Source organism: Lucilia cuprina, chromosome 4, assembly GCF_022045245.1.
Source record: "Lucilia cuprina isolate Lc7/37 chromosome 4, ASM2204524v1, whole genome shotgun sequence".
Classification (NCBI taxonomy): domain Eukaryota; kingdom Metazoa; phylum Arthropoda; class Insecta; order Diptera; family Calliphoridae; genus Lucilia; species Lucilia cuprina.
The window spans coordinates 23,311,239-23,325,986 of NC_060952.1; the positions used below are offsets into that span (position 1 = coordinate 23,311,239).

The 14,748-nt window shown below is 26.9% G+C and overlaps 1 protein-coding gene across 3 annotated transcripts in view; it reads right to left on the reverse strand.

Annotated features, from left to right (window-relative positions):
- Positions 1-14,748, reverse strand: part of LOC111675782 — a 391,828-nt gene that overhangs the window by 182,578 nt on the left and 194,502 nt on the right. For all 3 annotated transcript variants that reach the window (XM_046950025.1, XM_046950024.1, XM_046950028.1), the window contains exon 3: positions 13,808-13,836. The gene's annotated coding sequence lies outside the window, so the exon portion shown is untranslated. The remainder of the gene's footprint in view (positions 1-13,807; positions 13,837-14,748) is intronic.

Sequence of the window (14,748 nt, forward strand, 5' to 3'; positions counted from 1 at the left end):
CGATTGGTATACTTTAAGGTGGGTATAGGACGAATATTTTTGTATGTTACAAACATCAGCACAAACCCAATATACCCTCCCCACTAAAGTGGTGTAGGGTATAAATACGAAAATGTACAAATGTTTCCAACACAAAACGGAAACCGGAAATGGTACACAAAATGACATTAGTACGACGAGTGTTTGAAATAATATTTCAATATATATACACACATGCATTTGTATGTTAGTATGTGTTACGCGCCAAAAGAAAGAAACAGAGCCAAATTGTAAAGATGGCTCAAGAGCACAAATGATGTTTCGTATTGAAGTCTTTCATCAACCACAATTAGAAATGAAATAAAACGAAAAAAGGAAAACGTTGATACATTCTCTTCCTCCCTCGACGCTTTCAAATGAGGCAATTAAGAAGGGGTTGACTGACCTTAAATACATCAATACATATACACACAGCTTTGCATCAAATATGTATGTATGTGTATTTCTAAAGGACTGTGTGGTATGAATTGCTTACATTTCCTTTTCAGTTTTTCAGCATGAAAAAGGGGTGTTTTTTTCTTTTTGTCCATTTTTAGAGCTTCATTGTAGTCTTGTATAAAAATGTGTTCACTCAAGCAAATTCAATTAAATTTTTCGGTCAAGCAACAATTTCCCAAACTTTGCACAGTAATTAGCCAATTGCTTACTTTGCCACAAAGTGGTTGTTTCACTCTTGTCTCTTGATATCATCTAGTAGTACATGGTTAACAATAAAATGATTACATGGGTGATAACATGGTGAATAAAAGACGAAGATGACAAAGAGCATAGAAGCAAGAAATATCTACAAAATCTACAAACAAAATTATCTCTAATGCATTTTCAACATTTGTAATTTTTATGTTAAACAACACAATTTAAGTTGTCGTGCAGAGATAATAAGCAAAAAGGGAAAGCAATTAAACGGTTTTTAATTTGGATTCTGTCTTATTTGTGTTGGTTATTATAATTTGTTAAAATATTGAATGTGAATCAATTAAGTGATTAGTTTTTTACTAATAAGCATACACACACGTGATGTGTTGAAGCAATTAACGAATCAAACTGTGAATAAAATACTTGGATGAGTTAGTAATTATTTTATACTCCAGGGACTAAATGAAGATTTATTGCTAAAGACAACAATATGAAATAATTGAGATTTATTATATTAAGATTTATTTAAAATCTCCAAAATAATGACACTATTCGGTTAAGACAAGTATTTTCTAGTATTGATTAAAAAAATATATCGAAAAGAATTCAAAATTTTTATTAAGATTTTATTATAATTCATCTTTGATGAAGTGTCAAACTTTATAACATTATCTTTAATAACTTTTAACAAGTAAGATTTTATATTCGTTCATTATACAATTTTCCAGTATTAATATTATTTTCAATTAAAAATTTCCACAATGTGGATACTATACTGCAGTATTTTATCTTATTTTATAAGTTATAATTTATTTTTTCAAATGATAAGTTCTTGTATGTATTCTTTGGCAAAATAAAATTATAAATTTTAACAGTATTATAAATTTTTTAAAGAGTGAGAGGAGTAAAAACACGTGAAAGACGAGACGATAAAATATTATGTTTTTTTCTGTGACATAAAATATGAATTGCGAGTTTTGTGTTAAGACGTGCATAAAACATGGCCTTCACACATGACTATATTTAAGTACGAGTATGAAAACGAGTAAATGATAAACTAAAATAGTACACAGGCACACATACACATACATAACTGCGTACACACACACATACACGCACACTTAGAAATATGCAACTTCAAAGATTTATGGTTATGATTACAGGGTGTTAGATGATGAAAGAGACAGATGAAAACATCTAAAGGATTTAAATATTTTCCCACTAGAAGCCTGTATGAATGGCTCTATTTCTAAAATGTTAACTAGTTCCGATACATTCAACTTATGTAAATAAAATAGAATGTTTATGTTTTTTTCGAATAAATTGTGAACATTTTTTATAACCACGATCAAAAATGGAGGTATAATGGTTTTGTCACTCCGTTTGTAAGACATCGAAATATTGATCTTAGACTCAAAAAAGTCGGGGTCCTAATTAAGTTCTACGACTTTCTAATCATTCTGTTGGTCTGTCCGTCTGTTGAAACCCTACATATTTGTTCCCTCCAAAAAATGATTTTAACGCTCATTACTGGATCTAAAATACGAGATTAGCACTGAAATTCGAAAATCAATTTACTGAATTTTGTGAGGATCCGTCTATAATTTCCCCTACAGAAAATCACTTTATCGCTTACTACTGTCTTCAAAATACGATTATAGCGCTAAAATTCAACACAACTAAGTTTGGTATGGGCACTAAACTGTCTACCCAATTTTATGAGAATTGGTTCATAATTGATCCCACCCCCCATACATGGCCCCCTTTAGAAATTGATTAAGATTCGACATAGTCGAATTGTTAAAACTGACATCAGTAAAATAATATGTTTGAACATTCAAATTTAAATTTGAATTATAAAGCTGACCTCACATAAATTAGTTCATATATTTCTGCTGTTATATAAATATTTCGCATTATATACAAATATTATTTAATTGTGCTCTTTTGAAATTTTCAAGTAATTTTACACGAAAATGGGATCACGAAATAAAAAACTGAGAGCGTAGTTTTGTTTCAAATTGGTTTATGTCTAATTTTGAATGCCGGACGGACGCTGAATAATTATCTATTTAATTTTACTCTATACAAACTGTTAAATATAATATCGAAAATTTCTTAAAGTATACATTTTAATCTGAGACGAGTTTTATATAACACAAACAATATTACAGATTTTTTATTTTGTATAAAATATTTTCTAACACTCTGTAAATAAATTTTGTATATAAATCTACTCATATAAACATAAATAAATTTGACAATATACGAATTATATACCATACATTCTTACATATGTATATACACATGAACATACATTCATAGTAGATACATATACGAATCTGTATCTATAAAATAAAAATATATAATTGTAAAATGTATGTGATGATTTATATTTAACGTGATAGGAATTTTAATTACAATACAAAAATGTATATTACATAAAAAAATAAGAATAAAAATATCCAATTTAAATTATTTTCATATTAATTTCTCCATGACTTGTAATGTATGGTATACCGTCCCTGAAATTGAGGAGGTTAAGCTTAAAGAAACTGTTTAAAACGTGATTTAATTACATAAATTTAATTCGGTAAAATATAGCTAAATTATTTGTTTAAACATATGAGTCAAAACAAAAATGCATACACACATACATATGTATATACATTAAAATTGTTTAATTAATTTTATTTTTTCCTCAGAGTTTCTTTTGTTTGCAAATCCTTCTATTGTTTATAGAATTATGATTAATGACTTTATTTTTATATACATAAGTAATTTATGTATGTAAAACTGATTTTAATATTAATTATATACATACATATAAATATTATATATTATTTTTTAAAAGCTTTACATACGTATTTAATATATTTAAAAGGGGGTTCATATACTTGTACGTAAATACAAAAAATTTATATACATACATATATGTTTATACTTCAAACTAAAATATTTTTACAATTGAAAATAATGTTGGTATTATTATAGATAACACTATTTCTTTATAATTTTGTATATGTAATTTTTGGAACTATTCTAATGCTTTAAATTAGAAATTTGAATTTACCCACAAATTATATCTAATTATACTAAAGAGTTATGGACTTATTCATAACAATTAATTAAAAGTTTATAATAATAATTTTCATAAACATGTTTTTCTATAAACCTTTGATAAATTGTTATGAACAAGACAATAAGAGTATTATTCATAAACGTAGAATAAATTTTGGTTTATAGAATAAATTTTGTATGAAAATTAGTCTCAAAAACATTTTATAAATTGTTATGAATAAGGCCATAAAATAATAGCAATTTCTATACTAAAACATAAAATATCATTGCTGCTTTTATTTAATATATGTATTTAATGTTTACCTTATTAATAAATTAATAAATTGACAATTAATTTGACAAAATGATGCAGCATAAATAATTTATTAAAATTTTTGAATTATAACTCTATTTCTAAATTATGAAGCGTAAATAATTTATTACAAAATTTTAACTCTATTTCGATTATAACATTTAAAATTACTATTAAGTGTAATTCTTCATATCCTGCATTTATGGAAAATTTTTATATAATATTTAACTTTTTAATGCATTTATTTGCTGGAATCCTCTGTTTATAATAACTTTCTTAATGGATTCTACTTATACTATAAACTATTCATTTGTATTTGTTGTTGCAAGGTAAAAATAAAATTTATATATTGGTTATGGTTCAATTTTACATTACAAGTAATTGTTATTGATAATATAATGCATTACTTTGTGTTATCATTACCCATGCCTGGTAATAAGTTATATGCGTTAAATGTGATTTACTAGGATCTTGTATGGAAGCTAATTCTAAATTAAAACACTTCAATTACAAGTAATTGTAATTGGTTGTGGCTCAATTAAACATTACAAGTATTTGTAATTGACAATATAATGAATTACTTCGTGTAATTATTATCTCCCATGGTAATGTGCGTTTAAGTGATTTTCTTGAATCTTGTATGAAAGCTATAACCAGTTATGTATCGTAAAATTGTTTCTTTATATTGAGTTTTGTTGTCATACATATAACTTGTAAAACTTTGCAAAGATATTGTCATTCTAAGGGATGTTATTAAAAAAACACTTTTTTCCGGAATATGAAAGTTTTTATTTAATGTATATGAATTTTTTAGCTGAAATCAAGTTTTAATATAGAAGCAAACGTGTGATGATTTAAACGGAAATATATTATGGATATATATATAATTACATAAGAATGTGTAAAAAATATTTTTTTTCTGAGTTTTAAATTTTGATATTTAACTCGATGTAAACAGATTTGCCGATTTTCAATTCCAAGCTGCCTAAGAGAATGGTGAATATTTTAAGTGAATTTCGTTAATTGTTGTTTTCATGTAAGAATGATTTACACAAACGGACAGACAGAGCAACAAACCGATCGGACATCGGACATCAATCGACTTTCAAAAGGTCCAAGAATAAACTACTTATATGCTTTGCTTGGCCTCAGATGAATAATAATAAACAAACTTATATACACCCTCTTTGATGAAAACATTTTGAAAGAATGCTTAAATTGGAGATTTTCGTGTATTCGTACTTTCGGAATGATAAGCCCTATGGGAACTTGAAACGGATACGAATCGATTTCTTAAATAAATCGAATTCGAAATTTTTCGAATAATATTGTTTTTAATTTTTATTAACTGATTTTCTAAATGAGGTCGTATTAGGGGTCTAAGATCTGGTGATTAATATTTCTTTAAAGGGTTGGTTTATAATTGTTTAAATCTTTCCCTATTAATCTTTAGCTAGTATATTTTTTATTATGTTTTTCCATTATCTGTCCTCCGTATTTCACTTTTCGTTTCTTTTAAAATTTATAAACGGTATGACATTTTATTTTACCGTTTTCCTCAAATCTCCCACGGGCATTTTAAGTATTTTTGAGTGTGTATATATTGTTTTGTATTGAGTGCGGTACTACGAATATGAAAATATTTCTAAGGACATGGGTTCTGTATGTATATCTACAATGAGTAAGCCTTTTTGCGTTTGTGTGTGTGTGCGTGTTCTCTTTAATATATTTTTTTGTCGTGAATAAAAAATTGAAAAAAATACAAAACCGTTTGTAGAAAAGATTTTTCGCTTCAATGACCGCAATTTTTTGTAATTAACGAACGTAATCACTTAAAGTAATTAAAATATTTTTTACATTCTTTTTTAATTCTTTGTTGCTGCTTTCCTCTTTTTTTAATTTTATAATTGTTATTATTGTGCTCATCTTGGAAAAAACGGGAGTATTTAATAAAAAGAAATTATAGACTTAAAAGATGGGATACAAATGTAATAGTATACGGTTATTCAAGGTTGTTTTTTTAATTAAATGTGCACTCGATTTTCCCCCCATTTTTAATAAAGGAAATTTATACAAAAACGAAAATTATTTTAAAACAGACTACATCAACACATTTGATATTTACGGAAATATCTGTGAATGTATAACAAATTATATTTTCCGGTATTTATTGTAATTAAATGTATTTTGGATGGGTTAATTATAAGGTTTAACTTTTAATTATGTTTGCTCGATTGTAAGACATAGTAATGTATGTGTTTATGTCTTATATGTGCGAACATAAGCCCACTCGCTAAACTTTCTTGTAGATATATTGCAGAACGATTCATTTGTATACCATTCAATGAAATTTGACAATAAATCTTCTATGGTAGCTGAAACTTGAATTATATTGGTTAATATTGGTCCATTAATTCACTTAGACCCAATACAACTTAAATGCTTTATTATGAAAACTAAATAACATTTTATTTTTATAACAGGTTAAGGGTGTAATTTCTTACTTGTTCTTAAATACTACTATCTGTGTTTATACATAGGTATGTTTATTTAAAGCCCATAGCCGTCTAAACATATGCCTGAGTGGAAAAATGGAAATTCCATTAAACTATTAAAATTAGTATATCTTGGTAACTGGTATGACTAAAGTCCTCAAAATTTGCACATCATACGACTTTGTTGCTACCAAATGACATAAATTTGGAAAACTTTAATGTCAATATAAAAATTTTGTGCAACATTGGGCAAACAAAAGGCGTGTTATTCTGCATATATTTTGAGTTTTTCGTCCTAACCACTTAGATATCAATATGAATATTTACAATAAATATAAGCGAATTAGAAAAAATCGGGGAAACTTTCGGAGCTATAATGCACAATTTTTTTTCGATTTTCATGTAAATATTTGGTTAAAACATTTAGAAAGAGGAGCAAATTTAAATTATAATTATATAAAAAGGACATTACGATTATAGTCAAATAGTTATACTACAGAAGAGGAAATTACAATAAATTTGTTAATTTATTATTTTATTATTTGGAAAGTCTCCCTTAAAACTACTAAACAAATTTATGTTTTCTTTTACAATACATAAATAAAAATTTTTAAATATTTTGAAAAAAAAATTTTTTTTTGAAACATTTAATCCAAAAATAAATAATATTGCAGGAAACTCTCCGAAATTTAATCAACTTACATAAACAATTTAAAAGTGTTAATGTAGCCTTTAAATTTAATAATTTAATCATTTCTAATATTTCGTTTACCAAATCTTATTAGTTTGATAATTTATTACGAAGAAAACATAACAGATTTATGTTTTACAAATCAGATATAACAACAGTTCCCATATATTATTTCTTTCCAAATAGGCCTTTACGTCGCAATTCCCACAACTGGTTGTTTATCATATTGTAATCACTAAATGGTTTTTAAATATCCAATCAAGGATTAAAATCATGTAAATGAAAAATTGCCTTTTATACATACTTAGTAGTATGTATGTATTAGTATTTGAATTATATATACTAGATATATATGTATATACAAACAATAGATGTTTCAAAATCAACCAACACGCACCAAAAAATTGCAACTATGTATCGAAAACTACATGTCTAATAAACAAACAAAAACATTGTATTAAGGCATTTAAATATCCCCAGCAGATATGTAAGGTCAATTGTCATGCTTTGTCTCACATAATTACCCACCATTTTTTCGAACTGCAGGAACACATATTATGATTATGTCTATTTATTTTGGATTTATGTGCCTCTGTTCGATTGCGTTTGTGTTATATGTTTTCATACAAATTTAGCTTGTTGTTGGTTAAATTTATTTTTGTGAAAATTGATTTATTTTTAATTATCTTTGACGTGCCGCAAAATAATAAATAAACGCAAAAATTTATGAAGCTAAAAATTAAACAAAAATATAAACATTTGATTTACAAAACTAATGTGGCCACACGTGTGTAATTTTTTGGTTATTTTCAATGCATTTTGTATGTCTATTTTCCAGTTAAAATATACATTTATTGTCAAAAAACTAACATTCATTCACTAACAAAAATCAGGAAGTTTTGAAAATAAAAAAATTCTAATAAGGACGTAGTCAAAAGGATATTTTAAACGAGTGCATTTATTTTCATTAAATTCTGAGTTATAATATTTGTTTAGGTTTCAAGGTGGTTTTCCAAAACCTTCTCAGATTTGTTACCAAAAAAATTAATTTTAATCGGCTCAATTAAAAAAAGGATATTTTTTTACATTAAAATGTTCTGCGTAGAAATAACCCAGCAAAAACTTACATTGAAAAGTAATAAGTTAACAAGATAAAAAATTTTTTAACACAGTTAAAACATGCCAATTACAAATAACTATTTTAATAAGAACTTACAAATAAGAGTTGAAATTTTTTTTGTTTTTAAAACAAACAAAAAATGCCTGCCTGTCTGTCTGTCTGTCTGTCTGTCTGATAGAGTCCAAATGGAAGAAGCCTTATACAATATTAATATCTCTACTTGATTTTATACTCTCCTCCAAATATAAGACCACATACAGAAAAAGACTTTAACAGTAAAGTGGCTTATCGCAAAAAATCCATTTGGATAAAGTTTGCACCAAGGTTAGTAGGCGAAACACAAATTTACAGCCCTATCGGTCAATAACTGCAGGACTCATACAGTCTTTTATTCAAATGAGTTCAAACTTTTCACCCATTGGTCCTAACAAAAATTTCCAAAAGAGTTCACTCTTTACCAAAAAAATCATTTTAAATACATTTTTTACATATTTCTAATTTCACAAATTTACAATTAAAATTTGTCCTTTGACTGTTTATTATCAGCCACATACATTATTGTTTGCATATGTATGTATCTAGTTAGAAAATATGCATTAACAAACATTAGAACTGTTGTTCAGTTACAAAATAAACTTTGCTAAAATTTCAAGGACCCTTTTAGTATCCTTTGAATGTTTTTTCCTTTTGCTTTAAAATTATAATAACGTTTCTATTGCAACATTAATGCCCTGCAAGCTAATGCCAAAATACTTGCAAAATTTATTTTTAGCCATTTAATTTTTTTGCGTTTTGCAATATTTTTATTTTTTTCTTCTTCGTTTTCGCTTCTCTCAACTGACATAAAACTAAATAAAACTTACTAGTACATGTAAAATTTATGCGTTTATTTGTTGGGTGTAGATTTTTATATTTTTGCTGCATGTTAGAACCCCATAAATATTTCACTGATATACATACACAAACAATTCCAATTTTTTCCTTCCTTTTTTATTTCAGATTTGTTACTGCTACATTTATTTATAGGAGTATGTATGAGAGAGTGTTGAAAGTTTATTGGTTTGAAATTGTAATATTATGCAAAACTATGTTTGCAACAAGGCTGTTAACATATACAATTCTTATGTACACATACATACATATGTACATATATAAACATACATTCACACATTAGTTTTTTCTTGCCATTGTATGCGTGTTTTTTTATAAACATGCTACATGTTGTACTATTTTTGCAATAATTTATTATTTTATTGATTGCTGAAACGGAAATTAAATAGAATTAATTTTAACAAAATATTATTAAAATGCGTGTTAAAATTTATCTTAATAAATGGCTAAATAAAACAACACGAAAAAGGGGTAAACCAGCAAATATGGATTTGTATTGATCAAATGGCTTTTTTTAGAATGAGAACAAAAGAAAAGAGTATCAAGCAAGCAATAGTATGATATTAATTTATTAGACTTTGTTTATTGTACTTTTTAGAAGACTCGCTTTGATTTCGTCTGTCTTGCTCAGTTACTGCCATCTGCCTGCGTTTTTGATGCAACAACGTTTTTTCATTTGGTTGATTGCACAGGGCAACACATTTTTAACCCAGAGACCAAAGTTTAATTTTCTAAAGGATTGAACGAATCATAGGTTAGGTTGAAAGGATGATGTATTCTACAGCAAATCCTAAGAAATACACATAGGCCAGTATTATAAATGAAAAATGTTTCTTCAGAAACTCAGTTTAATTACTTAATTCCTAACCCTATACCAATCAGTGTTCTGGAATGTTATTTCCGGAATAGTGTCACTCCCATGATATTTTGAACTTAATTCGACTATTTCCTAACAGTGGAAAATAATGTTTTCCAGAGTTTTACCTACCTATCCACATCCTGTTCATTCGTCTAAATCCGTTCATGTACATATTAATCTCAGACTTGCTCATTTTTATGAGATTTCTTGTCTTGCTCTCATCAGGGTCTCACCATAGGACTTTTGTGAGTCTACTAAGCATTTTATTATTCCAAGTAGTCTTATGAAATTATCTCACCCATATTTAAATTCGTCTTTCGTTGTATCGAATGAATTTACGTTAAGGTTAACTACCTTATCTTACCTCTGGGAGAGTATTCAGCTAAAGCTTTCTTACAATATAACCTTAGATTTAATTTTATCACCTGATATCGTCCTAATTGTCTACTGTCGATAATATTAAGCCCTATTTATTCTAATCCAATTTATCCATTCGGTTATTTCCCATTATTTCTACCTGAAATTTTGTTTTGTTTAGGTAAGCGGTGGTATATTTCTGTTTATGGGTCATTAATATAGAATTCCAAGCTAAATTTGTTCCCCAATTTAGAGCCATCAGTGTAGCGTCATATTCCTATGTAATTTACTTTTATGTTCCGCATGATCAAGAAATTCTATCTAGGAACAGCGGTCCCTTTAAATAAGCATTCTATTCTTATTTGGGGTCTTTGTCAGAGATACTGCTATTAAACATACTACCGACTACCCTTTTCAAGGTCTTTAAGTAGGAGGAAGGCTTAAGTAAGGCTTAACAGACGATAACTAGCTTTTCTAGGTTTGGTTGTAAATATTACTCTTGCATGTTGTCATTCAATTTGAGTATATGATAATTTCAAGCATGCAATGAAAATATGTGCGGGATGTACGGAAACCTGTCGCACCACCATCTGCAAAAATGTCGAGAAAATGCCATCCGGCCCTGCAGCATTATAGGATGCAAAGCTTTTAATTGCATCCTTAAATTTGCCAGATGTAATAATTATTTCTGTGTTAGCCTGATCTAATAATATGATTTTGACAAAATTATTGCTAAAAATATATTTTTCTCGAAATCATTCAATTTCTCATTACAGGAAAAATTACATGATTTAATAGAATTCAATAAAGAAACTTTAAGTTTTAAATACGTTATCTTTTTTTAAGTATGAAAATGCCGTTAAAATTTTTTCATATTTTGACCACTTATAATTTTCAAAAGCAATAGAATTACATTTACTCTGTTAGGCATTTTTTTCAACCAAACCAATTTTTGTCCCTATAGAAAATTATTTCAACGTTTCGCAAAAGAAATAACAAAATCAAACTACCAGCACCTTTTTGATAGTGGATAAAAAAATGTGGCATGAAGTTTATGCACTTGATACTGATGTAGTGTGAAGTCAACAACGTGTAAAGTAAAGGAAAATATTTTGAAACATCTTAATAAATTGCTATGGGACTCTGAGCGCTGCAAATGAACACTGCGTTTGTAGCCTTTCGTGTTTTTCTATAAAATTTTAACATATGTATGTACATACATGTAAATTTATTTTTTTTTAAGGCACTTGTTTAAAGAAATAAAATTATGATAACAAGGTGTTAGACAAAGTGTAAATATGAAATCAAAGTGAAGTATGTAGTATGACGTAGTGGCTTTAACATAAAGAAGGTCATTGAACACTTGATAAGTTACTAATATTACAAATAAATATTTCAATTTAATATTCTCTGGCAGTTTAAAGTATAGTAATATTTTTTAATGTTTCGAACTAAAGTTTTAAAATTAATGATTCATCTCCACATTTACACGTTATTTTACTAAAAAGGCGAATTTATTTTCCTGTTCTTTTTTGTTTCCTTTTCAAAAAGTTTAACCACCAGTTATTTTAATATTATAGGTATAAGCCCCCGGTCGATTTGCATTACTTAATATTGTGAGCTTTTTCATTCTCGATAGTATGTACTATGTTATTTTTCAAAAATGTTAAACTTTGATGAACAAGGGCTTTAACATATACAGAAAACGGCCTAACTACATAAAGCAGAACAAGCTGTTTTTACCTCTATCATATATTTATAATAACAAATTTTTCGAGAAGTTATAAACAGAAAAAATAACTGTTGTTCAAGACAATATAAAAATAAAAGTCAATGTTTATTGTGTGATGGTATAGGTAGAGTTTTACATACATATATACTATTTCAACACTTTCAGCTTTAAACACAACACCCCCAACTGGATTAACAAAAAACCCGCCATACATTAAACTACAATCTTGTGCATTTTTCCTGAGTTTAAGTTTATTTCTCTGTGTAGCAACGAATTTTACCGTCATGTCACTCACTGAACATTTTATGTTGTTTTTTCTTTTTCTACATAAAAGTGTTAAGAAAAATAAAACTATAATATAGTTTTATTTTTTTCTTTTTTTTTCAATATACATACTGGCAGCGAAAAATTGTATAAGTTGTGCACATGATAGTTTTTTTGTGTGCAAAATATGATGGGGAAAAAAATTAACACTTTTGTTCGTATGAAAAGCTGCAAAAAGTAGCTGTTTTATCCAAAAATACATTTATACACCTTTAGTTAGTGTGGTTGCATAAACAAAAATGTGCAACATACTTATTGTTTTTATTAAGTTAAAATTGCGAAGAAAAACAAAAAACGCATTCAACATAAGGAAAGGTAAGAAAAACATTTTTTAAATCTGTGTTAACAGATTTTGTGTGCTAAAGTCATTTTGTTTTGTTGAATACATTCACGGCAAAAGTGTTACTAAATTGAAAAAAAAAAATTTTGAAGAAGACAGGATTTTTTGTATGTTTTTGCACAAAAACAATAACAAGTACAAAATTTTAAGGTCGTTTTTTGTGTCATTAACTTTAACTGAAAGGATTCGCTGACAACATCAATTACTGTGTTCTACAGAGAATTTCTTTGTTTTTGACTAAACTAAATAAAGAGGAAGTTTCTGCATATTTACATGAGTACATGGAGTATAATTTATTTGTACACTATATTTCATCATTTGGGAATGAAAAATAGATAGGAAGAAAGGTTTTTAATTAAAATGAATTAAAAATGATTTAACATTTTTCAGGAAGTTTGATGCATAAAAAGTGATAATTCAAATGGATTTTAAACTCAGTTCTTGGTGTGCATATTTACTGAGATTTACTGCACTGAAATTCTTTCATGGTATAAACGATTTATTTTTTTCTAACTAACATTGTTCAAATTTTATTAATTACAGAATTGATGATAAAAAAACCCTTTGTTAGTTGGGAAATTACTAACCTAAAAACTTTGGAGTATAATGATAAAAAACCCTTTATTAGATGGGAAATTATTTACTTAAAAATTTGTAATATTAATATAATAAAAATAAAGTTTTTGAAATTTTTAAATATTGTACTATTTCTTTTATTAATTATTAGTAAATTCTACTATCTACTGATGATCGGCAATTTCGTGGCCGATAAGATTATAGCTATGTCAAATATACCATTATCTCCTCAAAAATCAATATATATATAATATGGTGTCATATATATTTCTCATCTAATCGATCGATTTAATTATAAAATCTATGTAAAAACGTTTTAGTTTTGACGTTTACAAAAAAATAAATAAATATAAATAAAGAGATTATATAAATACCTGTGTAAAGTATTTTGATGTTAATATTCCTGAAAATAAAAAATAAAGGTATTTTTAAAGTGTTTCTGATTTTATTTTTGTAAAAGTTTTATTTAAAAAATATATTTAGTTATTTTTTTTTTATAATACACAGTGGTTTAGAACATGTTGTTATTATAAATAATTCAGTATTTCTAGATCAATTGGATATATTGAATGTAATATTTCTTAAAACAAATGAGATACATGTATCTTTTGTAGATCTTCTCAAAGAGTAGTTTTAAATTTCAATTCATTCAAATTATAAATTATATTTTTTAATGTTATATTTAAATCCCCTTGGTTATAAACTTTGAGGCGATACTCACTTGCCTCCTTTCCACCCTCGACCACACATAAATTTCAGTCAACTCAAAAACACCTAAGCTCCAAAAATGTCAAATTTCTTTGCTATATCTCGAGTAGTTCCAAAGATATTGAATTATTTACAAAAATAAATGTTTCTAATGTAATAAAACTCGGAATTATGATAATATGGTGCGTATAATTGATATTCAATTAAATTTAAAGTAAAGCAGCAATCATACGTATAAGTGGTTTGTTTAATGTAAACATATTATTTAATGTAAATATCCATATAATTAATAGGCAAAGCGATTATTATGACCCCTTTTACTCTGTACATCTGATTTTGAACAAAGGTACATCATTTTAAAGGTATTTCTTCGCAGATGTGTACAACATATATATTAGTAAGATCGGTTTGGGAGCTATAAGCATTTAAAGTTGTTACTAACACATAAAAGCAAAAGTCACACGTACTTGAACTAAATAACAAACAAAACGTAAAAAGTAAACAACACAGTAATCCAGTGATACCACATATAACACCGTACAACAAGTTGGGAAAAATTGTTGCACACATGAGCAAGACCATATACGTTGGAAACTACATACTTGAT